General features: G+C 41.4%; 1 long non-coding RNA gene across 1 annotated transcript; it reads right to left on the bottom strand.

The window, feature by feature from the left end:
- Positions 1-706: 706 nt before the first annotated feature.
- Positions 707-27,780, bottom strand: LOC128689514 (uncharacterized). Its single transcript, XR_008407196.2, has 3 exons — positions 26,746-27,780; positions 20,158-20,424; positions 707-1,008 (listed from the first exon to the last, which is right to left on the bottom strand). It is a non-coding gene; the product is annotated as an uncharacterized lncRNA (long non-coding RNA).
- Positions 27,781-27,824: the final 44 nt, after the last annotated feature.

The raw sequence follows: 27,824 nt of genomic DNA, 5'->3' as shown, positions 1-27,824 counted from the left end.
ACACTGCCTGCACTCTGAAGGTGAGGTGGGAAGTACACTGCCTGCACTCTGAAGGTGAGGTGGGAAGTACACTGCCTGCACTCTGAAAGTGAGATGGTGCAGTTCTGGAGCAGATAAGTACAGTGCTGGTGATCTGAAGGTAAACAGGGAACGTTGCGGTTGAGAGAGCCTCCTGTACTAGGCTGGCAGTATAGTTCCTCAAGACAGGGACTGCACGAATGATGATTGATATATCTGATTTTTTTTAGGTCACATAATCTTGGTCAAAGACGACCGATGATATATTAAACGTTGGAATTAATTAAATATGGATAAAAAATAAAATATACACTGTTATTATTATTATTATTATTATTATTATTATTATTATTATTATTATTATTATTATTATTATGTAAAATATTATGTAAAGGAGTACTTAAAAAGTACAGAAAATTATGTAAAAGTTTTAAACTGCTTTTGCTATTTATTTAGCAAATCATTACAAACCTCCAGAAGAAATATTCTTTCGCTGCTCATTGAAAATCAGAAGTTAGAAATAAATACTTATTAAATTTCCTGGGCAATGTGATTTTTAATTAGTTCGGCTAAAAGTTAGATATATATATGCAATTAGTGTTATTTATGCAACAAAACTTTAGAACACTATCCATATATTACCAGGGAGTCGAAATAAGGAGAGTGGGCCTCGAGGGAAGGGGGGAAGGGGGGAAGGGGGTATGGAAAATGTTATATATTTTTTTTAAATTACATTTGAGAGAATAAATTGACTATAAATAAACAAAATATTAGCATTGGGGATGGAAATCTTCATCTCGGGTACTTTCACATGTCTACGTGTTTCGTCAGGAGCTATCCAATGTTGAAAGAGTATCAACAGGAGGAATGAAGGAACGTTTTCTCAGAGTCAGGTAGTGTGATGTCTTTTCTCCTGAGTACACAGGCACCGTCTGTCACCCAGACATCCTGTCTGGTAGGGTACAGTGGATGTCAGAGGTGTAAAGAAACCTGGAAACAGAATAAGAGGAAATTTAGTTGGTAGCCCTAAGCTTCATTTAATCACTGTCAACAAGTCACGTGACAATACTTAGTGAATAATACATACAGTTAAAAAAGCGCAATGTAACAACTCTCCTCCTTCATATGCAGACACTGTACTTTCCATCTCCAGGACTCAAGTCCGGCTAACCAGTTTCCCTGATTTTTTTCATAAATGTTACTTTGCCTACACTCTAACATCACATCAATTCATAAAGAAAAACATTCGTCTCCACTTGCTTCTAACACGCACGTGCACTATTGTTGGAAGTCCAAGCCCATTTCACACGAAAGCTCCTTTATCCCCTCGCTTAAAACCGTTCCTAGGACGACCCCCATCCCGTCTTCCTTTCACTATAGGTATATATGCCCTCCAAATCATTCTGTTTTGTTCCATCCTCTCTAAATGTCCAAACCTCCTTCTGATCTCCAAGCTAATCATTCTCTGCATTATATTCACAAAACACATTGCCCTCAGACAAGACATCTCCACTGCATCCAGACTTCGTTATGTTACAACATTCACCACCCATGCTTCACACGCATAAAAGAGCGTTGGTACCACTATGCTCTCATACATTTTCCTCTTTGCTTTCATGTATGAAAAAAAACCATACCACGGGCGGGGATAGAACCCGCGATCAGAAAGTCTCAAAACTCCAGACCGTCGCTAACGCGATGATCTGGAGTTTTGAGACTCTCTGATGGCGGGTTCTATCCCCGCCCGTGGTATGGTTTGTTTGCAGTCGTGTCAACTGAATTATTCAACAATTATTTTTACTCTTTTTTTGTCCCCTTTGCCTTTATGAAAAGGAACTATACATTTTCTTTTCCGGTCTATAGAAACTTTCCCTTCTTCCATAAATTTATTAAATAAAAGCACCAACCTTTCCAAAACTATATCCCCATCTACTTTCAACATTTATGTCTTTATTCCATCAATTCCAGCTAATTTAACCCCTTTCATTTTACCCATTGCCTCAGGCACCTCCCTTACACTTACAACTGGCTTTTCCTCACTCCTACAAGATGTTAGACCTTCATGCCTAATGCACAAAATCACAGCTTCCCTATCTTCATCAGCATTTAACAGTTCCTCAAAATATTCGCTCCATCTTTGTGATACTTCCGACTCGCCGTCCAATAACTCTCCTCTCCTACTTTTAACTGTCAAGTCATTCGTTCCCTAGGCTTTCCTAACCTATTAATCTTTTTCCAACACTTTTTCTTATTCTCAACAAGATTTTAAATAATATCTTAACCACTCTCTCATTTGCTCTCCTTTTACATTTCTTCTCCACTCTCTTAACCTCTCCTTTTCTCTCCATATAATCCTCCCTCCTTGCATCGCTTCTAATTTGTAAAAGCCTTTCCTTCTACTCTCTTTACATCATCAGTCCACCAGTCGCTCTTCTTCCTTCCCACACCCATTTTCCTGTAACCACAAACTTCTGTTAAACACTCTAACACTACATTCTTAAATCTATCTCATACCTCTTCGACATCATTCTCATTAACCCATTTTAAGTTCATGGTATGACTTAACAAATCTTCCATTCATAGATGTGTTGATTCACCGAGTTAAGAGAAAATCCAAGTTTACAATTTACAGAAAGGCCACTAATGTGTGCTCATACATTCACTATAGTTCCAACCATGAGACAAGAGGAAAATGGAGTGTTTTTCCCATTACATTTCTGAGAGATTACAGAGTGTGCAGCACAGAGTTTCTCGATGACAAACTTATGAAAATATTTGATATTGCCACGAAACTGGAGTACAATAAGGAGTTTGTGAAATCATTGTTGCTGGCAAGTAGGAAAACCTATCATAGGTCTGAGTCCAGGATAACACGTCAGATCAAGAATGTGCCAGTTCTCCCATACAATGAGAATTTATATCTTCTGATGAGTGCTCTTAAATGATTTAACATACATATAACTTTTAAGAATTCACATACTATTAAAAGCACTTTGCTAACGAAATCTCTTCAATATTATGTTGATGGTGTATACAGAATTGGTTACAATGGTTGCAACTTATCTTATGAGGGACAGGCCAGCAAACCTCTAGATGTTAGGATATCACATCACCAATATTCGATATGAACTATGCAGGAACTGGATGCAATTTTCAACCACATTAGAATCTGTAATAACTGCAAAATGGTCAGAAGGCACAGTCACTGTCCTCTGCTCTGCATGGCTTGAACGAGATATTGTAGAATCGGCAATTGTAAACATTCATTATATAGGAATAGTGGTGGCTTATTCAAATTCGATTCATTTATATTTGAGTCTATCATGCATAGCCTAAAACTGACTCCTATAAAAATACTTTGGATTGCCTTAAGTGTTGTAGTTCCGCACCAAGGAATTACATCCTGTGTTCCTGCTTGTTCTTCATGGTTAGATCAGCGTCTGCCCAGGAATCTTGTGTGAGAGATAAACTATGACCATCTTCTTATGGATAAACTACAGACGTCTTCTTTTAATTTTAAGTCTCAGAAGAGCAATTCTTGCTTGAAATAGATAAATGACACCAATCAGACCAGTGCCGAGAGCCAGAAAAATGAAGGAAGAATATTAAAGCACCGGAATACAAACACTTATAGTGTAGTAATGACCTAGCAGACATTAAATTAGTGATATGGCAATTATCAAAAACTCGACCAGACTTTGATATGTTATAAAAGATTTTACATTCTGATTTTAGATATATCTGGCAATTGTCTTGAGAAAATTCCATAACAGTAAGAAAAATGGGTCATTTAAAGTGGGAGACATATATAGTTTATCAAGAGGGAGACATTCATAGTTTATCTATCTCACCCAACTCTTGAACAGACGCTGGTCTAATGAAAGAAAGAGATGGAAAATAGGTTCTAATTACTAACTGTAGAACTATTGAAGATCCATTGCTTTAGTACAGGAATCCACCTTCAGATTATGCACAATGGCCTCAATTATTAATAAATCAAGTTTGAATAATCCAAAACTAGTATTATAAAATGAATGTTTATCATGTTTTATAATTGCCACTAACAAAATATTTTCTTCCAGCCATGAGGTATAAGGAACTAAGCCTCTTGCTTCTGACCAGTTTGCAGGATCGTTGCAAACTCGTGTGTGATTGAATTTCCTATTCGAGTCTTGAGCTATTCTTACTGAATATTAGTGTTGTATTAACCTATAAAGAGTTGCTGGTCTGTCCCAGTAAGTTACAACCATTACACCCAACTTGTAAACACCACCAATACCATGTTGAGGGGAATTCCTGATCAAAATACTTTTAACCATCCATGAATCTTCAAATATACTTTTATGTTGAATATTTTTAGGGCATTCGGCAGGACAGAAAAATTCTCATTGTATAGGAGAACCAGCACATTTTAAATCTGAAGGGTTATTCTAGATTCAGTACTATGATAAGCTGTTCTAGCTGATCGACACCATGCCCAGCCCTTCTAGGGTAGGGTAGGTGCCTGAGCCCGAGCCTTTAGCTCATAAGACTGGCATTCCCATTAGTCCCCTTGGGGTGGGGATGGCAGACTAGAGAGGCCTAGCTTGTGGCTAGGCCTGGGGACAGTTGGTCCCAAAGATGAGGAGGTGCTTGTGCCTCCTCCCATGGGAGACTTAGGTCTCAGACAATCCCTAAAGAGGGAGCCAAGGCCGGGCCACCACTTGGACAAGGCCCGGGCCGGGAGAATACCGGCTAATCTTTAACTAACTAACTGTTCTAGCTGCCAAAATAATTATTTCTACAAACCCGTTAGGGTTGTGTAGTTTCGTAGCAGTATCAAAGATTTTCTGATTTTCCTTTTGGCTGGTTTGTTTTCTCCTGTTTCATTGCTCTGCTTTCATATTTTTGGCACTTGCCACTGGTCTTCCTGGTATCACCTTCCTCATTCAAGGTAGAATCGCTCTCCTAAACGAAACTAATTGGACTTAATACTCATTTCTAAAATATTGCAAGCTCCTGACTATGTGTTCATTGCAAACGAAAGGAACAGAGCTATCATTCAACTCTAATCCCCTGTTATTGTATTGCATCTTGTATGCCTTGTTCGTAGTTATTGCATAATTAAAATCACTTGCACCTGTTTTGCATTGATTGCGATGGGGTTTTTTTTATGTAAGGGAGACTGGGGATAGACAGTACTTCGACAGTATATTTTGCAAATGTCAAAGATTCGTAGTCAGTTAGTTCAGTCAGTTAAGCTCTGCTTGTGAGAAACTTTTGCTTCACACTTTCCAGTGCAGGTTCTTCGTTTACTGGAAAGTTGGAGCTATGTAATAGTGTGTTGAATACAGTAAGGATGGAATGCTCACTGGAAGTATAATTTTCACGCTTCCTTCGGACGTACTTTGGTCTCTGTTGAGAAAACTCGAGTAGTGAGGAAAACATAGTTACGTGCAGGTGTTGCGGAGAGAAGATGAAGGCTACGTGCAGGTGTTGCGGAGAGAAGATGAAGGCTACGTGCAGGTGTTGCGGAGAGAAGATGAAGGCTACGTGCAGGTGTTGCGGAGAGAAGATGAAGGCTACGTGCAGGTGTTGCGGAGAGAAGATGAAGGCTACGTGCAGGTGTTGCGGAGAGAAGATGAAGGCTACGTGCAGGTGTTGCGGAGAGAAGATGAAGGCTACGTGCAGGTGTTGCGGAGATAAGATGAAGGCTACGTGCAGGTGTTGCGGAGAGAAGATGAAGGCTACGTGCAGGTGTTGCGGAGAGAAGATGAAGGCTACGTGCAGGTGTTGCGGAGAGAAGATGAAGGCTACGTGCAGGTGTTGCGGAGAGAAGATGAAGGCTACGTGCAGGTGTTGCGGAGAGAAGATGAAGGCTACGTGCAGGTGTTGCGGAGAGAAGATGAAGGCTACGTGCAGGTGTTGCGGAGAGAAGATGAAGGCTACGTGCAGGTGTTGCGGAGAGAAGATGAAGGCTACGTGCAGGTGTTGCGGAGAGAAGATGAAGGCTACGTGCAGGTGTTGCGGAGAGAAGATGAAGGCTACGTGCAGGTGTTGCGGAGAGAAGATGAAGGCTACGTGCAGGTGTTGCGGAGAGAAGATGAAGGCTACGTGCAGGTGTTGCGGAGAGAAGATGAAGGCTACGTGCAGGTGTTGCGGAGAGAAGATGAAGGCTACGTGCAGGTGTTGCGGAGAGAAGATGAAGGCTACGTGCAGGTGTTGCGGAGAGAAGATGAAGGCTACGTGCAGGTGTTGCGGAGAGAAGATGAAGGCTACGTGCAGGTGTTGCGGAGAGAAGATGAAGGCTACGTGCAGGTGTTGCGGAGAGAAGATGAAGGCTACGTGCAGGTGTTGCGGAGAGAAGATGAAGGCTACGTGCAGGTGTTGCGGAGAGAAGATGAAGGCTACGTGCAGGTGTTGCGGAGAGAAGATGAAGGCTACGTGCAGGTGTTGCGGAGAGAAGATGAAGGCTACGTGCAGGTGTTGCGGAGAGAAGATGAAGGCTACGTGCAGGTGTTGCGGAGAGAAGATGAAGGCTACGTGCAGGTGTTGCGGAGAGAAGATGAAGGCTACGTGCAGGTGTTGCGGAGAGATGATGAAGGCTACGTGCAGGTGTTGCGGAGAGATGATGAAGGCTACGTGCAGGTGTTGCGGAGAGATGATGAAGGCTACGTGCAAGTGTTGCGGAGAGAAGATGAAGGCTACGTGCAGGTGTTGCGGAGAGATGATGAAGGCTACGTGCAGGTGTTGCGGAGAGATGATGAAGGCTACGTGCAGGTGTTGCGGAGAGATGATGAAGGCTACGTGCAGGTGTTGCGGAGAGATGATGAAGGCTACGTGCAGGTGTTGCGGAGAGAAGATGAAGGCTACGTGCAGGTGTTGCGGAGAGATGATGAAGGCTACGTGCAGGTGTTGCGGAGAGATGATGAAGGCTACGTGCAGGTGTTGCGGAGAGATGATGAAGGCTACGTGCAGGTGTTGCGGAGAGATGATGAAGGCTACGTGCAGGTGTTGCGGAGAGAAGATGAAGGCTACGTGCAGGTGTTGCGGAGAGATGATGAAGGCTACGTGCAGGTGTTGCGGAGAGATGATGAAGGCTACGTGCAGGTGTTGCGGAGAGATGATGAAGGCTACGTGCAGGTGTTGCGGAGAGATGATGAAGGCTACGTGCAGGTGTTGCGGAGAGAAGATGAAGGCTACGTGCAGGTGTTGCGGAGAGAAGATGAAGGCTACGTGCAGGTGTTGCGGAGAGAAGATGAAGGCTACGTGCAGGTGTTGCGGAGAGAAGATGAAGGCTACGTGCAGGTGTTGCGGAGAGAAGATGAAGGCTACGTGCAGGTGTTGCGGAGAGAAGATGAAGGCTACGTGCAGGTGTTGCGGAGAGAAAATGAAGGCTACGTGCAGGTGTTGCGGAGAGAAGATGAAGGCTACGTGCAGGTGTTGCGGAGAGATGACGAAGGCTACGTGCAGGTGTTGCGGAGAGATGACGAAGGCTACGTTAAAAGTCATCACGCGTTTAAAATGCTGTAATGAAAAGAATAAAATTGAATATTTAAAAGATCACCAAAATAATGCACAGAAGAAAATAAATGAAACAGCTCCTGGAAGTGACAACAGCACAAAGAAACAGACAAAAGATCATTAACCAAAAAAAATAAAAAATACATTCTATTGCACGTGACCAGCTGCTACTGTATATTTTGGAGATTTTTACTTTCTGAGATCTGCTACAAGCAGAACCAAAATTTGGGATTCTTGCATGCTCAACATTCAACATCCTCCATCTTTCTTGCATATGCAGGAAAGTAGGATGCAATAGAAGAATTCCAGAATCTCAGCCAACTTCATCTAAATTTGGATCTTTACACTAATCGGAAGAACCTAGAACTGAAGTCAAGATTTCTTGCTTGTGGTATATTTGAAGAGAGATACTGTCTTCACCATAAACCTCCTGTACATTGTCAGAGATACAGTAAACAAAGAATTAGCAATATCTCATCAATCAATATAGCTTATGATATGTGCTTCTGGTTTTCACGTCGCTAAACCTGAAGGCTCTGGAAGAGGCAAATACCACCGAGAAGGAAATGAACCTGGAAAGTCTTCCCAATTTTTTACCAGAACGTATGACCTGCTTTGCTCACTCTCAATAATTCTGAATAAAAGATGCATCTAGTCCAGAGGTCAATAATTCATTTCTACATGCAGCATTCCAAAACCATTTTCTCTTGTGACGTCAAAATGAAAGTCCAAACCTGTTGCAACATTCCTCCAAGAGAAAAACATTTATTTGCAATCTCCAAATGAAACAAGGTGGAATTTACTCTTGATGTTGATCCAGTCAGTTGTGAAATGATCCTACTATGTCAACAAGTGTACCGATTCGCTGAGTGGTAGGGAGAATATAACCAAGAAATTATTTTTAGTGGCAGTCGCATCAAGGGAGGTTGTGTCAATTCTTACTAGACAATGGGGCAAATATTAGGAGATTAAATGGTCACACCCTCAACATTTTGACCAGTAATTATGAAATGGTGAACTAAGACTTAATTTATAAGTGGAAATTATACCTTATATTGATCCTTGATCCAAGATGGATTGAATTCCATTCCATTAGGACTCATATTGCAAGCGAATCTAAGAATAAACAAGTTGCGAAATGGTCGATAAGGATGAATCCTGATCTAAACCTAGTCCTCCTAAGAGACCCCACCATCATCACTCCATCTTCAGGAGAAGGTACACAGAAATCCGCAGCTGATAAACTAGGAGAAGTTTTGAAATTAAGTATATACAAGAGGATTGTGTTTTATTCACCTTAGATCCCTTGATTTATTGAAGGTATTTTCCTCCACTGGTGCTCCAACCTGAGAAGAGATGATAAATGCTCCGTCGCATATCATAGCAGGATTTTTTTCCTCCCAGCAGGGTGCAGCTAGGACTTGCAACCTTTCACAAACTTTCCCTAATTAAGTGCTATCCAAAAATTTACGAGTACCTTCCCATCATGAATCTTAATGAAGCGTAATATGACAAAAATTTATGTAACTTATGGAAGTTGTTGTGTACCATTAAAGTCAATATTATTTTCTGTATTTTTCACGGTGTGGAATTACTCATTTGCATCTTTCTAAAATAATATAAAATATTACCAAACATGTCTTAGATCTTATTTTTAAAACATATCTGAAACGAAGCTTCTTCAGTTGTCTTCCTAGATCAAATAATTGCAGTTGTAAGTGATAGTCTGGAAAAACAATTATAATGGTTGCAATTAACTTGCAAGCCTTGTTGCAAGTTAATTGCAACTATTACAGATGTTATTTTTTTCGATGTAATACATATGGTAGGTATTTTATGAGGTTGCTGTATTTCTGTGTATACAAGGACAAGTCTTGGATAAAGACAGTTTCACTGGTATGGAGAACTGCTTGAGACAAGTTTGAGATAGCAGATTCACTCTGTACACTGTCTTGGTCTTGTTCATCTCTTCCCTGAAAATTAAGACACATGTGCAACATCTGGGTATCTTTATTGTAGACGTTTCGCCATCCAGTGGTTTTATCAATACAGATTCCAGGACATAATTAGAAGGCAGTAGAACTGTATACAAAAGATGAGGTAATCAGTTCGTCAGCCTTGGAGTTAGTGTTCACAGCATCGTGGTGGAGGAGAATCTGGAGCGAAGGCAAGAAGACTGGCGGTTATATAGGCGTCAGTGGATAAGTACGTGTAGCAGACGAGGGCATAGTCACTGGTAGGCGGGATTCCCGAGTGGAATCTGTATTGATAAAGCCACTGGATGGCGAAACGTCTACAATAAAGATATTCAGATGCTGCACATGTGTCTTAACTTTCATATTGTCGGTATTTTATACCTTTCTTGCACAACCTCTTCCCTGTTGATAAATTAGACACGAGTTGCACATGTGTCTAATTTATCAACATGTCAGTTCTCTGAACCATTCATCTACAATCACCACTTCCCTGTTTACATTCATTGATAGACTGAGGCTTGTTGGTGATGCAGGCTGAAACTGAATTCATCTTGTGGCCCGTCAATTTCTGCCCTCACAGAGGTTATAAAGTATGATAGTGAAGACTGATGTATGTTAAAAGGAAGCGTGTACCCACATACTGCTACTAACACCTTGATGTATATCCATACATTGTCACTGCAAGAGTTCAGAAATTATTCCTGAAGTATTCTTGTGGTTGTTGCTACTTCTTGGGGTGTCTGTTTTCTCCTGCTGTCATAGCTATATTTAGACATGTCATGTCTTTATGGAAGCGGTGGGGACCTCATGTCTCAAGTTATATACCTTGGAAATAAATGGTATAAAATACCGACACAGTGGAAATACAAACACATGTGCAGTATAATGTGATCCTTTATTGACAACGTTTCGCCCACACAGTGGGCTTTATCAAGTCACAAACAGATCTACCTGGGGTGGAAGGTACGCGAGTATTTATAGTCAGGTTCAGAATGCTGAGGTCAGGTGGAGAATGCTGCATCTGATGATCTACCGAGTGGGGTTATAGAGTCTAAAATCTTGGGTAGCTTGGAAAGGAAGTTGGATAAGTTTGTGAGCAGACCTTCTGCAGTGTTCTTCCATTCCTATGTTCTTATGTGGGATAGCGATGAAGAAGTTTCTTGGCAAGTGGTTCAGCTATGTTATAGAAGCCCCTATTCTGGTTGAAGTTGTCGGATATAGAAATAAGTGATGATTCCAGGATTCTTCGGTATTGAGTGTTGTCTTCTGTGGCGATAAGTCTTGAGTTTCTGTAGTTTATCAAGTGGTTGTGTGAATTACGGTGTTGTACACAGGCATTCCTTGTATCGTCAGACCTGCTTGCGTATTGGTGTTCTGAAATACGTGTTTGGAGGTCCCTTGATGTTTCGCCCACGTATAATTTGTTGCAGTCATTACAAGGGATTATGTATACCCCTGCAGAGGGTGGAAGCTTGTCCTGTTATCACTGGTAATTTGTAGATGAATGGTTCAGAGAACCGACATGTAGATAAATTAGACACATGTGCAACGCTTGGGTATCTTTATTGAGGAAACGTTTCGCCACACAGTGGCTTCATCAGTCCATACGTAGGAGAAACTTGAAGAACAGGAGGAGAATGAGGTAATCAGTCCCTCAACCTTGAGTCGATGTGTTCAGTCCATCAATCTTGAATAGAATACGGCATATCAGCGGAGAAGCAGCTTATAAACCGTATGGCAGGAGAGGTGCAGCAGTCATAGGTGGTGTCACATTTGTTCAATGTGGAAGTAAGTTGTGCCCAAGAATTAGGCAAGCGAAGAATTCCTAAGTATTAAGATCCCAAGAAGTTGCAGTGTCTGACAGATTTGTAGATGAATGGTTCAGAGAACCGACATGTTGATAAATTAGACACATGTGCAACGCTTGGGTATCTTTATTGAGGAAACATTTCGCCACACAGTGGCTTCATCAGTCCATACGTAGGAGAAACTTGAAGAACAGGAGGAGAATGTGACACGACCTATGACTGCTGCACCTCTCCTGCCATACGGTTTATAAGCTGCTTCTCTGCTGATATGCCGTATTCTATTCAAGATTGATGGACTGAACACATCGACTCAAGGTTGAGCGACTGATTACCTCATTCTCCTCCTGTTCTTCAAGTTTCTCCTACGTATGGACTGATGAAGCCACTGTGTGGCGAAACGTTGCCTCAATAAAGATACCCAAGCGTTGCACATGTGTCTAATTTATCACTGGTAATGTCCTTGATGGTCGTGGTTGTGGAGGTAGATACTTGGAATGAGGTATTGGAAAAGATGTTGGAAACGTGTTTGGCAATGGAGTTGGTGGGGAGGACTGTGTATCTCTTCTCGGCAGTGTCTTCTCTGGGTGTGTTGACGATGTTTAATGCCCGTCGTCTGCAGTCTCTGATGAAGTGACGAGGATAGTGGAGTTTAGAAAATACTTGTTCAATTATAGTGCATTCTTCCTCAAGAAACTCATTGCTGCAGATTCTGAGTGCACGCAGGAAGAAGCCTATAATTACACCACGTTTAGTTTTGGTGTCGTGGTAAGAGTAGAAGTGAAGAAGATCGTTTTGGTTGGTGGGTTTTCGATAGACTTTAAAGCGAAGTTCGTGGTCAGCTTTGCAGAGAAGAACATCAAGGAAAGGAAGAGTGTTGTCGACTTCAAGTGTGAACTGGATTGAAGGCTCGACCTGGTTGAGCTTGTCTTGGAGAGCTTGAACGTTGAAGCATCTAGAAGTTATGAGGAGAATGTCGTCAACATAACGGAGCCAGGTGACAGACGAAGGAATAATGGTGAAGAAACGTTCGGCTTCTAAATGTCCCATGTATAGGTTCGCCAGGTCCACACTGAGTGGCGAACCCATGGGTAGTCCAAAAGTCTGCTGAAAGAGGTGATTTTCGAAAGAGAAACACGTAAAGCCAACACATAGTTCAACAAGGTCGATGAAATCGCTGGCTGGAATGGGAAGATCAAGTGAATCGTCAATTTTCCTGCGCAAGAGATTGATGGCTTGTGTAGTAGGTACTTTGGTGAATAGGGAAGTCACATCAAGGCTGGAAAGTTTCTTGTTCCTGATGTTGATGTTGCGAATGCGATTGAGAAGATCACCTGAGTGTTTGAGATGTGCTGGACTGATAGTGCCCAATAGTTTAGAGAGGTGTTTTGCGAGAATTCCTGAGAGCTGGTGGGGAGCACTGCCTATTCCCGAGGATATGGGCCTCAGTGGGATACCAGGCTTGTGAGTTTTTGGCAGGCCGTACATTCTGGCAGGTCTGGGGTTGCTGGGCATGGTGTGCAGAAGTTTCTTCCCCTGTTCTGAGCCCCTCAGAATACGGCGAGTCCTTGAAGAAAAGTTTTAGTAAGGTTGTCCACTTGGTTAGTTGTGAGAGGTTTGTAGGTATCTGGGTCATTAAGTAGATTGAGCATTTTGTTCCTGTAATCGTCAGTGTTCATGATAACAACACCACCTCCTTTATCAGCGGTGGTAACCCTGATGGTCGTGTCTTCTGCTAAAGTCTATCGAAGACCCACCACCCAAAACAATCTTCTCCACTTCTACTCTCACCACGACACCAAAACTAAACGTGGTGTAATTATAGGCTTTTTCCTGCGTGCACTCAGAATCTGCAGCAATGAGTTTCTTGAGGAAGAATGCACTATAATTGAACAAGTATTTTCTAAACTCCACTATCCTCGTCACTTCATCAGAGACTGTAGACGACGGGCATTAAACATCTTCAACACACCCAGAGAAGACACTGCCGAGAAGAGATACACAGTCCTCCCCACGAACTCCATTGCCAAACACGTTTCCAACATCTTTTCCAATACCTCATTCCAAGTATCTACCTCCACAACCACGACCGTTAAGGACATTACCAGTGATAGACAGGACAAGCTTCCACCCTCTGCAGGGGTATACATAATCCCTTGTAATGACTGCAACAAATTATACGTGGGCGAAACATCAAGGGACCTCCAAACACGTATTTAAGAATACCAATACGCAAGCAGGTCTGACGATACAAGGAATGCCTGTGTACAACACCTTAATTCACACAACCACTTGATAAACTACAGAAACTCAAGACTTATCGCCACAGACGACAACACTCAGTACCGAAGAATCCTGGAATCATCACTTATTTCTATATCCGACAACTTCAACCAGAATAGTGGCTTCTATAACATAGCTGAACCACTTGCCAAGAAACTTCTTCATCGCTATCCCACATAAGAACACTGTAGGAGGTCTGCTCACAAACTTGTCCAGTCTCCTTTCCAAGCTACCCAAGATTTTAGACTCTATAACCCCACTCGGTAGATCATCAGATGCAGCATTCTCCACCTGACCTCAACATTCTGAACCTGACTATAAATACTCCCGTACCTTCCACCCCAGGCAGATCTGTTTGTGACTTGAAAAAACCCAGTGTGTGGGCGAAACGTTGTCAATAAAGGATCACATTATACTGCACATGTGTTTGTATTTCCAGTTATATACCTTAAAGGTCTGGAAGATCTGCATATTTTTACCTTGTCTTACCTCTTCACTTACATAATGATTTTAGATGCAATTTAATGGGGCTATATGTGTGCATTCCATTTGCTATATAGACACTTAATATAGACGGTAATCTTTGGAATATACATTATAACCGTACATACACAGCCTGAACTCAGGCTGTTGCCAAGAATAACACTTGTCATTCCACTTAACTGAGACGTAATAAGCACACTCCATTTTCTCTACTGCGTGCACTGAGGTAGAGAGAGCTGGGCTTACTGAATGCTGGGATACTTTTCTCGGGTCGCCCAGCGACCGAAATGTGTCTTTTTATTATTATTATTATTATTATTATTATTATTATTGCTACTATTATTGCTATTATTATTATTATTATTATTACTACTATTATTGCTACTATTATTGCTATTATTATTATTATTATTATTATTATTATTATTATTATTATTATTACTATTTTTGCTACTATTATTGCTATTATTATTATTATTATTATTATTATTATTATTATTATTATTATTATTATTATTATTATTATTATTACTACTACTATTATTGCTACTATTATTGCTATTATTATTATTATTATTATTATTATTATTATTATTATTATTATTATTATTATTACTATTATTGCTACTATTATTGCTATTATTATTATTATTACTATTATTGCTACTATTATTGCTATTATTATTATTATTACTATTATTATTATTACTAATACTATTATTGCTACTATTATTGCTATTATTATTATTATTATTATTATTATTATTACTACTACTACTATTATTGCTATTATTATTATTATTATTATTATTATTATTATTATTATTACTACTATTATTGCTACTATTATTGCTATTATTATTATTATTATTATTATTATTATTATTATTATTATTATTACTACTACTATTATTGCTACTATTATTGCTGTTATTATTATTATTATTATTATTATTATTATTATTATTATTATTACTACTATTATTGCTATTATTATTATTATTATTATTATTATTATTATTATTATTATTATTATTATACACAGAGTATATAAGAATCTTAGATAATGACATAGAGACAGTAAATAGGTATCCAGTACATACGTATTTTGTTACTTAAATAACTTAATAACTTAATATACCGCGTAGGTAGTTATACATGGTAATATTTTCCATTACAAATAACTTAATATTTTCCAGGTAAGTTGCTTGTAACACCTTGCCAGTGTTGCCACACCTGAGCATCAGCATGACCCTGCAGTATGACCAAGGTAAGTGTCTCATCACTCCTCTCTTCAAGTGTTACCAACACAACAAGTTGACCTCTCAACACGTATGGATAATTTTTGTCAATTTCTGCTAATTTCCCCTTGTTAATTATTAATCTGTTTTTTTCTTACGTTTTTCTTTACTCCTTCGCTATGTTTTTCCCGCTACTTCTTTGTCTTTTTCCACTTCTCAGTTGTTTTCTTTCCCCTTTATCCTGCAACCTCAGATTTTTCCTGCTTCTTAGACCTCCACCGATTCTTAGTTCCTCCCTGCTTCTTAGTTCCTGCTTCTTAGTTCCTCCCTGCTTCTTCGTTCCTGCTTCTTAGTTCCTCCCTGCTTCTTCGTTCCTGCTTCTTAGTTCCTGCTTTTTGGTTCCTGCTTCTTAGTTCCTGCTTCTTAGTCCCTCCCTGCTTCTTAGTTTCTTCCTGCTTCTTAGTTCCTCCCTGATTCTTAGTTTCTTCCTGCTTCTTAGTTCCTGCTTCTTAGTGTCTCCCTGCTTCTTAGCTTCTCGCTGCTTCTTAGCTTCTTCCTGCTTCTTACTTTCTTCCTGCTTCTTAGATCCTCCCTGCTTCTTAGTTTCTCTCTGCCTTTTAATTCCCTCTCTGCTTCTTAGTTCTTCCCTGCTTCTTAGTTCCTGCTTCTTAGTGTCTCCCTGCTTCTTAGTTCCTCTCTGCGTCTTAGTTCCTCCCTGCTTCTTAGTTCCTCCCTGCTTCTTAGTTTCTCAATATTTTTAAGTTCCTGCTTCTTAGTTCCTCCCTGCTTCTTAGTTCTTCCCTGCTTCTTAGTTTCTCCCTGCTTCTTAGTTCATCCCTGCTTCTTTTTTCCTGCTTCTTAGTTCCTCCCTGCTTCTTAGTTCTTCCCTGCTTCTTAGTTTCTCCATATTTTTAAGTTCCTGCTTCTTAGTTCCTCCCTGCTTCTTAGTTCTTCCCTGCTTCTTAGTTTCTCCCTGCTTCTTAGTTCATCCCTGCTTCTTTTTTCCTGCTTCTTAGTTCCTCCCTGCTTCTTAGTTCTTCCCTGCTTCTTAGTTTCTCAATATTTTTTAGTTCCTGACTTCTTAGTTCCTCCCTGCTTCTTAGTTCATCCCTGCTTCTTTGTTCCTACTTCTTAGTTCCTTTCTGCTTCTTAGTTTCTCCATGCTCCTTAGTTCTTCCCCGCTTCTTAGTTTCTCCCTGCATCTTAGTTCCTCCATGATTCTTAGTTCCTCCCTGCTTCTTAGTTCCTCCCTGCTTCTTAGTTTCTCCCTGCATCTTAGTTCCTCCCTGCTTCTTAGTTCCTCCCTGCTTCTTAGTTTCTCCCTGCTTCTTAGTTTCTCCCTGCTTCTTAGTTTCTCCCTGCTTAGTTTCTCCCTGCATCTTAGTTCCTTCCTGCTTCTTAGTTCCTCCCTGCTTCTTAGTTCCTCCCTGCTTCTTAGTTCTTCCCTGCTTCTTAGTTTCTCCCTGCTTCTTAGTTTCTCCCTGCTTCTTAGTTTCTCCCTGCTTCTTAGTTCCCCCCTGCTTCTTAGTTTCTCCCTGCTTCTTAGTTCTTCCCTGCTTCTTAGTTCCTCCCTGCTTCTTAGTTCCTCCCTGCTTCTTAGTTCCTCCCTGCTTCTTAGTTCCTCCCTGGTTCTTAGTTCCTCCCTGGTTCTTAGTTCTTCCCTGATTCTTAGTTCCTCCCTGCTTCTTAGTTCCTCCCTGCTTCTTAGTTCCTCCCTGCTTCTTAGTTCTTCCCTGCTTCTGAGTTCCTCCCTGCTTCTTAGTTCCACCCTGGTTCTTAGTTTCTCCCTGCTTCTTAGTTTTTCTCTGCTTCTTAGTTCCTCCCTGCTTCTTAGTTCCTCTCTGCTTCTTAGTTCCTCCCTGGTTCTTAGTTTCTCCCTGCTTCTTAGTTCCTCCCTGCTTCTTAGTTCCTCCCTGCTTCTTAGTTCCTCCCTGCTTCTTAGTTCCTCCCTGCTTCTTAGTTCCTCCCTGCTTCTTAGTTCCTCCCTGCTTCTTAGTTCCTCCCTGCTTCTTAGTTCCTCCCTGCTTCTTAGTTCCTCCCTGCTTCTTAGTTCCTCCCTGCTTCTTAGTTCTTCCCTGCTTCTTAGTTCCTCCCTGCTTCTTAGTTCCTCCCTGCTTCTTAGTTCCTCCCTGCTTCTTAGTTCCTCCCTGGTTCTTAGTTCTTCTCTGCTTCTTAGTTCCTCCCTGCTTCTTAGTTCCTCCCTGCTTCTTAGTTCCTCCCTGCTTCTTAGTTTCTCCCTAGTTCTTAGTTCCTCCCTGCTTCTTAGTTTCTCCCTGGTTCTTAGTTCCTCCCTGCTTCTTAGTTTCTCCCTGGTTCTTAGTTCCTTCCTGGTTCTTAGTTCTTCCTTGCTTCTTAATTCCTCCCTGCTTAATTCCTTCCTGCTTCTTAGTTCCTCCCTGCTTCTTAGTTTCTCCCTGAGTCGCTGAAGAGTAAGACACGTGTGCAACAGTTGGGTATTTTTATTGGTGAGTGAAATGTTTCGCCTATGCAGCAGGCGTCTTCAGTCAGATACAGAGGAGATAAAATTTATAGGCAGCAGGAGTAGTAGCGAAGATGCAATCAGTCTATCATCCTTCTTGACCATGTTTTTTTATTTGTCAGTCCCTTAAACAGGAGGATTGTTCAACCCCATGGTGTGGAACATTGTTTCGTAACAATACTCTGGGGAGCGCTAAGCCAGAAGGGATCGTGCATGATAGGGTAGCTCTAGTCTCTTAGATCAAGAGCCCTTTATAATCATGCCCCCACCACCCCGACTTCTAAAATAGAAAGTCATCTTAGTGATTTCTGGAGAACTCGTAAGAGGATAATTTTGACGACATCTGGCAAAAGATTCTAGGGATAATGCTGACGATATTTCAACAACGATTCTGTGTTTATCGTGACGATATCTGCCCAACGTTCCTTAGAATAATTCTGACAATATCTTGAGAATTCTTTAATGCATAACGCTGGTCATATCTGCAGGATGCTTGTATAGACACCCAAGAGACACTTCTTGAGATAATATATTTGGAGGAGACTTCTAGGGATGATCCTGACAGTTCCTGACTATCACTGCTACAGATAATAGTTTCTGGAGATCTGGAGAGAGTTCCGGGGGTCAACGCCCCCGCGACCCGGTCTGTGACCAGGCCTCCTTAGGTCAGTGTCCCAGGATGCGACCCACACCAGTCGACTAACACCCAGGTACCCATTTTACTGATGGGGAACATAGACAACAGGTGGAAAGAAACACGTCCAATGTTTCTACTCTGGCTGGGAATCGAACCCAGGCCCTCACCGTGTGAAGCGAGAGCGTTAACCACCAGGCCACGATATCTGGAGAACGATTCTTGTGATAAAGTGTGAACATGAATTAATTACACTTATATATCAAGCAATCCTGCTTTATAAAAAGCTCCATTCAGGATTTTTCAGTAAACACCGTTTTTGTCTCGTATCAGGAGATGAGAGGCTGGGAGTTCCCACGTCTCTGACTTATCACAATTCATTTCATTCTCGTGTTACGTCGGTCATCGCGGTATCCAGAAGCAATTGCTTTACTCTCCTACGCAGAATGCTTTACTTTTCTGACAGGACAGGATACGTTACAATAGTACACAAAGTAACTCGCAGATACAAGAATTGAATCTTAAAACGACGCTCCGGTCCGTCATGTGTATTGTTCCAGTCACGGTGCTGTACCTTCTTCTTTTTATACCTTAGGATAACTTAGGATAGGTTAGGCTAGGATAGGTTAGGTTATGAATAAAATTAGTTTGCTCACATTCGTTTTCGTCCTTGGCCTAATGTAAAGAAAGTTACGGTACCCAACTCTGCTTTATCTTACGACGAGTTTTACCTCCCACATAGTCTTACCTCCCACATAGTCTTACCTCCCACATAGTCTTACCTCCCACATAGTCTTACCTTCTACATAGTCTTACCTCCCACATAGTCTTACCTCCCACACAGTCTTACCTCCCACATAGCCTTACCTCCCACATAGCCTTACCTCCCACATAGTCTTACCTCTTACATAGTCTTACCTCCCACATATTCTTACCTCCCACATAGTCTTACCTCCCACATAGTTTTACCTCCTACATAGTCTTATCTCCCACATAGTCTTACCTCCCACATAGTCTTACCTCCCACATAGTCTTTCCTCCGACATAGTCTTACCTTCCATATAGTCTTACCTCCCACATAGTCTTACCTCCCATATAGTCTTACCTTCCACATAGTCTTACCTCCCACATAGTCTTACCTCCCAAATAGTCTTATCTCCCACGTAGCCTTACCTCCCACATAGTCTTACCTCCCACGTAGCCTTACCTCCCACATAGTCGTACCTCCCACATAGCCTTACCTCCCACATAGTCTTACCTCCCACGTAACCTTACCTCCCACATAGTCTTACCTCCCACGTAACCTTACCTCCCACATAGTCTTACCTCCCACATAGTCTTACCTCCCAAATAGTCTTATCTCCCACGTAGCCTTACCTCCCACATAGTCTTACCTCCCACGTAGCCTTACCTCCCACATAGTCTTACCTCCCACATAGTCTTACCTCCCACATAGTCTTACCTCCCACATAGTCTTACCTCCCACATAGTCTTACCTCAAAGTATTTACTATTATACATGTGCAGGAAAATACAGAAAGGGCACATTTTCTACTGTTTCCATTTTTGGGATTGGACCTGATGGCCCCTCAGTCCCTAAATCCTGCGTGACCCTAATGGGTTTAGTTCTACCCTGTAATAATAATAACAGTAATTTTAAAATTAATTATAAAATTATTTATTATTACTATTATTATTATTATAAACATAATTGGAATAATGAAAATAATAATAACCAGTGTGTTATTTTCCTCTGGTCATCATCCTAAGTATGCTTTTGCCTCGGGTTTTGCGTCTGCTAAAGAGAATACTTCGATGTCTTTGATCTCTCGGTGCACTCAGCTTATTTAGCGGGATCCTCTCTCTCTTCCTGAGAGTTCTCTTCCTATTCTTCTTGATCTTTCTCCTCCTCTTCCTCTCTCTTCTTCTTCTCCACCTTCTCTTTTCCTCCTGCCAGAAAGGGAAAGAAGGGAAGGGAGAAAGAGGAGTCAGCGAGACAAAACCTGCAAAGGGATCATCCTCAATGTTTTATAGTGCGTAAAATTGGCTCTACAAAAAGTTAACTGACTGAAATAAGAAACTCGAGGGGTGATGTGGTGGGTTAAGTGGATGGTGGTGGGTTAGGTGGGTGGATGTGGTGGGTAAGGTGGGTGGTGGCTAGTTAGGTGGGGTGGTGGTGGGCTAGTTGTGTGGTTGTAGTAGGTTAGGTGGGTGGAGTTGCGTTAGGTGAGTGGTTGCTAATTAGGTGGGTGATGGTGGATTATTTGGATGTTTGTGGTGGATTAGGTAGGTGGTGGTGGGTTAGATAGGTGGTTGTAGTGGGTTAGGTGAGTTGTGGTGACTAGTTAGGTAGGTGTGATGGGTTAGGTGGGTGGTGGCTAGTTAGGTGGGTGTGGCTAGCTAGACAGGTGGTGGTGGGTTAGGTGGGTGGTGGCTAGTTAGATAGGTGGTGGTGGGTTAGGTGGGTGGAGGCTTGTTAGGTGGGGTGGTGGATAGGTGGTTTCTGGTGGCATAGAGATGGTGGTGGTGGGTAGGAGGTGTGTGCATGTGTGTGTACTCACCGAATTGTACTCACTTAATTGTGGTTTCAGGGATTGAATTATAGTTCCTGGCCCTGCCTCTTCACTGATGGCTACTAGGCCACTCTCCCTGCTTCCTGAGGTTTTATATACCTCTTCTTAAAGCTATGTATGGATCCTGCCTCCACTGCATCACTTTCCAGACTGTTACATTTCCTGACAACTCTATGACTGAAGAAATACTTCCTAGCATCTCTGTGACTCATCTGAGTCTTCAGCTTCTAATTGTGACCCCTTGTTGCTGTGTCCCATCTCTGGTACATCCTGTCTCTGTCCACCTTGTCAGTTCCTCTCAGTATTCCATATGTTATCGCATTATCCCTATCCCTCCAGTCCTCCAGTATCGTCAAGTCGATTTCCCATAACCTCACCTCGTAGGACAAGCCCCTTAGCACTTTTGCACTTTCTCTAATTTCCTGACGTGCTTGGCCAGATGTGGGTTCCAAACTGGTACTGCATACTCCAATATGGGCCTGACGTACAAGGTGCACAGGGTCCTGTGCAACATATGGGCTAGGCGCCCATATGCTGCACCAATTATTTGGATGATGTGCGCCTCAGGAGATGTGCTCGGTATTATACTCACCCCAAGATCTTTTTCCTTGAATGAGGTTTGTAATCTTTGGCCCCCTAGACTGTACTCTATCTGCAGTTTTCTTTGCCCATCCCCAGTTTTCATGACTTTGCACTTCCTGGGGTTCAACTCCAGGAATAAGTTTCTGGACCAACCCTGCAGCTTGGTCCAAAAACCTGCAGCATAATCCCTCTGAACATTAAAATGGTATAAAATACCGACAGGTTGTTAGGTAAGACACATATGCAACAGTTAGGTATCTTTATTATGAAACGTTTCGCCTACACAGTAGGCTTCTTCAGTCAAGTACAGAAAAGTTGATAGAAGCAGAAGATACTTGAAGACGATGTAATCAGTCCATCACCCTTAAAGTTTTGAGGTGGAACAATGCTCTTCTCCAGACTGAGGGACTGACCACCTCAAAACTTTAAGGGTGATGGACTGATTACATCGTCTTCAAGTATCTTCTGCTTCTATCAACTTTTCTGTACTTGACTGAAGAAGCCTACTGTGTAGGCGAAACGTTTCATAATAAAGATACCTAACTGTTGCATATGTGTCTTACCTAACATAATCCCTCTGTAGTCTTGCCTTATCCTCGTCCGATTAAATTCTTCACATCTTCTTCAAACAAGGTCACTTCTGAATTTATTCTTTCTGTCATGTCATTCACATATACCAGAAATAGTACCGGTCCTCGGACTGACCCCTGTGGAACCCCGCTCGTCACAGGCACCCACTCTGACATCTCATCACGAACCATGACTTTCTGATGCCTTCCCGTCAGGAATTCTCTGATCCATTGCAGTGTTTTTCCTGTTATACCTACCTGGTCCTCCATCTTTTGCTCTAATCTCTTGTGAGGAACTGTGTCAGAAGCATTCTTACAGTCACAAAAAACGTAGTCTACCCACCCCTCTCTCTTGTCATACTGCTGCCACCCTGTCATATAACTCTAGTAGGTTTGTGACACAGGATTTACCGTCCCTGAAACCGTGCTGGATGTCGTTAATAAGCCCATTCCTTTCTAGGTGCTCCACCACTCTTTTCCTGACGATCTTCTCCATGACTTTGCATACTATACACGTCAGTGTGTACTCACCTACTCACCTAGTTGAGGTTGCGGGGGTCGAGTCCGAGCTCCTGGCCCCGCCTCTTCACTGATCGCTACTAGGTCACTCTCCCTGAACCGTGAGCTTTATCATACCTCTGCTTAAAGCTATGTATGTGTGTGTGTGTGTGTGTGTGTGTGTGTGTGTGTGTGTGTGTGTGTGTGTGTGTGTCTGTGTGTCGAACAAATATAAAAGCAAACAAAATTAGCTAAACACAAAAATCGAAGCTCAGTCGTATATTTTCCTTAATTTTTTAATTTATCTTATTTCTTTTTGAAGCAAATTGTTGCAGCCTAAAAAACAAACAGTAATAGTCGAAAATAATGAGGTGTGATCAGGAGTGTGTTAAGTGAGTGTGCACTTGCAGCCTCAGTTACTTACAATAAGTGGTCAGTGTGCTTGTGTTGTGTGACAGTGAATGTCTTATTAAGTTTTATATGGTTATCGAAAAGTAATCAACAATAAATTAGTGGATCCAGCCTTAACCTGTGTGGCTTAATGTAACGTTGTTTCGATGTGCTTTGTGTTGCTGAGTGTAGTACTGTGTTGCAGGGTGTAGTACTGTTAGAAGGTATAGTGGGGCTGTGTTGCAGGGTGTAGTACTGCTAGAAGGTATAGTGGGGCTGTGTTGCAGGGTGTAGTACTGTTAGAAGGTATAGTGGGGCTGTGTTGCAGGGTGTAGTACTGCTAGAAGGTATAGTGGGGCTGTGTTGCAGGGTGTAGTACTGCTAGAAGGTATAGTGGGGCTGTGTTGCAGGGTGTAGTACTGCTAGAAGGTATAGTGGGGCTGTGTTGCAGGGTGTAGTACTGCTAGAAGGTATAGTGGGGCTGTGTTGCAGGGTGTAGTACTGTTAGAAGGTATAGTGGGGCTGTGTTGCAGGGTGTAGCGGAGTGTTTCCAGTGTTGCTTTGTTACATGCTTTAGAGGATTGTTACCAAGTGTGAATACGTTTAGCTACAATCTGTAATGGTGCTGTTTATCTTCGTATTGGCGTTGTGTAGCACACTACATTGGTTAGTTATGGGATGTGTTTGTGCCCTGCAAGATGTAGTAGCGTCTTACAAGGTGTAGTAGTGTGTTACAGGGTGTAGTGTTATGTTAAAAATAGTAGTAGTAGAGTGTTACAGGGTGTAATGGTGTGTTAGAGGGTATAGTGGTATGTTACAGGGTGTAATGGTGTGTTAGAGGGTATAGTGGTATGTTACAGGGTGTAATGGTGTGTTAGAGGGTATAGTGGTATGTTACAGGATGTGGTAGTGTGTTACAGGGAGGGTGTAGGGCTGTGTTACAGACTGTATTGTTTTGTTACAGAGTAGTGTGTGTTACAAGGTGTAGTGGTGAGTTACAGGGTGTAGTAGTGTTACAGGGTGTAGGGGTATGTTACAAGGTGTGGTGTGTATTATATTGTGTAGTGGTGTGTTACAAGGTGTAGTGGTGCCTTATAAAGTGTGAAGTAGTGTTACAGGGTGTAGCGGTGTGTTACAAGGTGTGAAGAGTAGTGTTACAGTGTGTAGCGGTGTGTTACAGGGTGTAGCGGTGTTACAGGGTGTAGTAGTGTTGAAGGATGTAGGGGTGTGTTACAAGGTGTGGTGGTGTATTATATTGTGTTGTGGTGTGTTACAAGGTCTTGTGGTGTCTTATAAGGTGTGAAGGAGTAGTGTTACAGGGTGTAGTGGCGTGTTACAAGGTGTGAAGAGTAGTGTTACAGGGTGTAGCAGTGTTTTACAAGGCGTGAAGTAGTGTTATAGGGTGAATCAGTGTTACAAGGTGTGAAGTAGTGTTACAGGGTGTAGTGGCGTGTTACAAGGTGTGAAGAGTAGTGTTACAGGGTGTAGCAGTGTTTTACAAGGTGTGAAGTAGTGTTATAGGGTCAATCAGTGTGTTACAAGGTGTGAAGGAGTAGTGTTACAGGGTGTAGTGGCGTGTTACAAGGTGTGAAGTAGTGTTATAGGGTGTAGCAGTGTTTTACAAGGCGTGAAGTAGTGTTATAGGGTGAATCAGTGTGTTACAAGGTGTGAAGGAGTAGTGTTACAGGGTGTAGCGGTGTGTTACAAGGTGTGAAGAGTAGTGTTACAGGGTGTAGTGGTGTGTTACAAGGTGTAGTGGTGTGTTACAAGGTGTGAAGAGTAGTGTTACAGGGTGTAGTGGCGTGTTACAAGGTGTAGTGGTGTGTTACAAGGTGTGAAGAGTAGTGTTACAGGGTGTAGTGGCGTGTTACAAGGTGTAGTGGTGTGTTACAAGGTGTGAAGAGTAGTGTTACAGGGTGTAGTGGTGTGTTACTAAGCATGAGGGAGTACGGAACAAAACTGCACAATACCATGACTGGAACAATACACAAATAACCAGCATACAGGAGAGAGATGTGTTGCACTGTGTTGCAGTAGTGTTCTGTAAGGTGTGACGGAGTAGTGTTACAGTGTCGTGGTGTCTTGTAATGTTTGACGGTGTAGTGTAACAGGGTGTGGTGCTGTAAAAACTAATTAATATCTTCTTCTTCACTCATAAATTGACTTTTGTCCATCTATCCTGACTAACTATAATCACACAATAACATTACTGCAAACAAATAACTAAACCCGTGGAGTTCTATCATTCACTTGCTCTGGGTTTAAACTTTTCCCGTTCATTGGTTTTTCCTAACTAAATATCTGTAATTCATTACTCATGTTTCCATAATTATATATCTTCTGTTCGTCCTTGCAATTCTTATATATAAGAGGAAGGGAAAAATCAAATAAATAACGATAGAGAAGCGAGGTCGTAAAGTGAGTCTCAGGAAATGAGAGTGAGAGAGATAGGAGGATCCCGTACATAGCACGAACGCTGAGTGAGCAGCAGTGTAGAGACGCTGTCTGAAATATTCTGAGTTGTGTTTCTGACTCAGCCCAGTCTGGTGGTGATAGTGTTGATGGTGGTGGTAGTAGCGGTGGTTGTGATGGTGGGTGGTGATGGTGGCGATGATGGTGGTGGTAATATTTGTGATGTTATGGGGGTTTGTCTGAAGATATTGGATGTCTTGGAAGTGTATAATTAGGAGAGTCTTGAGGAGATACTCAGGCCTGCCTGTCAAGTCCACTACTATGCCTGGTATGGAAGTCAGGATGAACTCTGTGGCCTACAGCTCATGTGTAAGCCACAGAGTTCATCCTCACTTCTAGTGACATCACGAGACCCATAGTCTCGTGATGTCTCAGTTAGAAGGGAGCAAATCTATGTAATACCTACACAGTAACACTACTGACAGCTTAGCAATTCTCTGGGCATATTCTATACAATACCAATGTACACAACAGTTGAACATAAGGAACTATAAATAAGGATGATGACTGATGCCTTACAAATTATGATAGAATCAATGATACAGATTAACAAAAGAGATCAACAAAGAGAAAATCAACTGATCTACAGATTCTGAGGAAATATATTTACAAAGGAGAAAGTGTTTAACAGAAAATGCAGACTTGGTGCACACAAGTATTTTACTATTAAATCACAGAATTTGGAGAGAATGTGAACACTTAAAAAAAAATGAACATCAATAAGTTGATATAGTGAACACAGTTGAAATACTCTAGACTAAATTATCTATCTATAGGGATTATTTATATTTAACCCCAACTCTGCTAGGGCGAGATTTACATATGCAAAGTGGTCATCTCTGGGAGTCAAACTGTTGCAACAGCTAACATGCTGTGGTTGAGGAGGATCTAAATTGAGTTTTACATATGATACTTGTGGATTCCTCATTTGTCATGTATGTAAGGAATAACAACAGCCAGGTTGTTCATCTGTCTGGAAGTTAGAGGTAGAGGGTATTACGTCAGGAAGATTGTTAGAGTCTATTGCATTTGTCTAGATCTTAGGAACTTTGCCATCATCGCATACTAACTTCAAATGATTTAAATGTGGGTCTTTATACTGGCCAGTACTGATTTCTCAACCTTTATACTCAATGCCACTGACATGTTCAACTACTGGATATGAACCAACAAACCTTTGCTCGAGCTTGGGCATTGCAGGCGTTTCATTTTAGTTATTCAGCATAACTCTCAAACCTACTTTAATTTTGGTTGATTTTGCTTGAGTGTTAGTTGCTCTTGTAAATTCTGCTGATGATTTAAGAAGCGTTTCTCAGATTCTTCTGAAGACACCTTGAGCTAAACTGCTGTGAGTCGCTATCATTACTCTCTTATCCTTCTTTTCACTTCACAGGATGTCAAAGTACAATAAATTGATTAAGTTCCAACTACTTTTATAGGGAGTCAAAAAATCACATAAAAATTTATGGCCTTTAATATATTTTTCCTTACAACATATCAATAAAATATTAAGCTTTTTTCTCATATATTATGAATGCACAATTATATTTAGTAATAACTACGCACAGGACCTTAATGTTTCATTAACAGTCACATGAATAAAGTTACTAGTTATAACCCGGAGGTTTTCAGATCACCGGTGAATATAACAGATAGTTGATATTTGACGTAATGTACAGATAAGTTCCCCACGAGCACCTTAAGTATAATATAAGGGAATATGGCTATTACAACAGAGGACTTCCAAGCCATGCACTTGAGCTGTAGATCGGCTGCTACTGACTGTAGTGGGGGAGGGGTGACCTGACATAAGGTAGGTCACGTGACATATGCTTAGAGGGTGAAAATGTTAACCAGAGACTGGTTGTTACACAAGTGCTTCACATATCACATTGTTACACGCAATCTAAATAATTTTACTATAAGCATAAATTTACATGATTCTATCTGGTAACTCATATGAGGCCCCAGATAATATTATACAGTCGAACTTGCTCATTTTAGCTATTAACAACCAGGTTTGCAATATGATATTAAGTGATATCGGCTCGAAGTAATGCATAAGTTGACCAGGTGTAACACTATGAAGTCATCAGGATTGTAATTTGGTTTCGGATTAGAATATAACAACTCATATGGTAAGTACTTATCTACACCATACAGTGCATAATGTGGAGTGTCACCTATAAAAGCATTGTAAGCAGAATTTATGGCACACCGAACGTCAGGTATAACTTCATCCCAGGATGCACCATTGGGATTAAGAGTGACTCTCAATACATCGAGTACTTTCTTATTAGTTCTTTCTGCTAAACCATT

The sequence above is a fragment of the Cherax quadricarinatus genome, chromosome 18 (assembly GCF_038502225.1).
Source record: "Cherax quadricarinatus isolate ZL_2023a chromosome 18, ASM3850222v1, whole genome shotgun sequence".
NCBI lineage: Eukaryota > Metazoa > Arthropoda > Malacostraca > Decapoda > Parastacidae > Cherax > Cherax quadricarinatus.
Note: the sequence above shows the minus strand (reverse complement) of the source record. Positions and strands in the feature narration are given on the sequence as shown.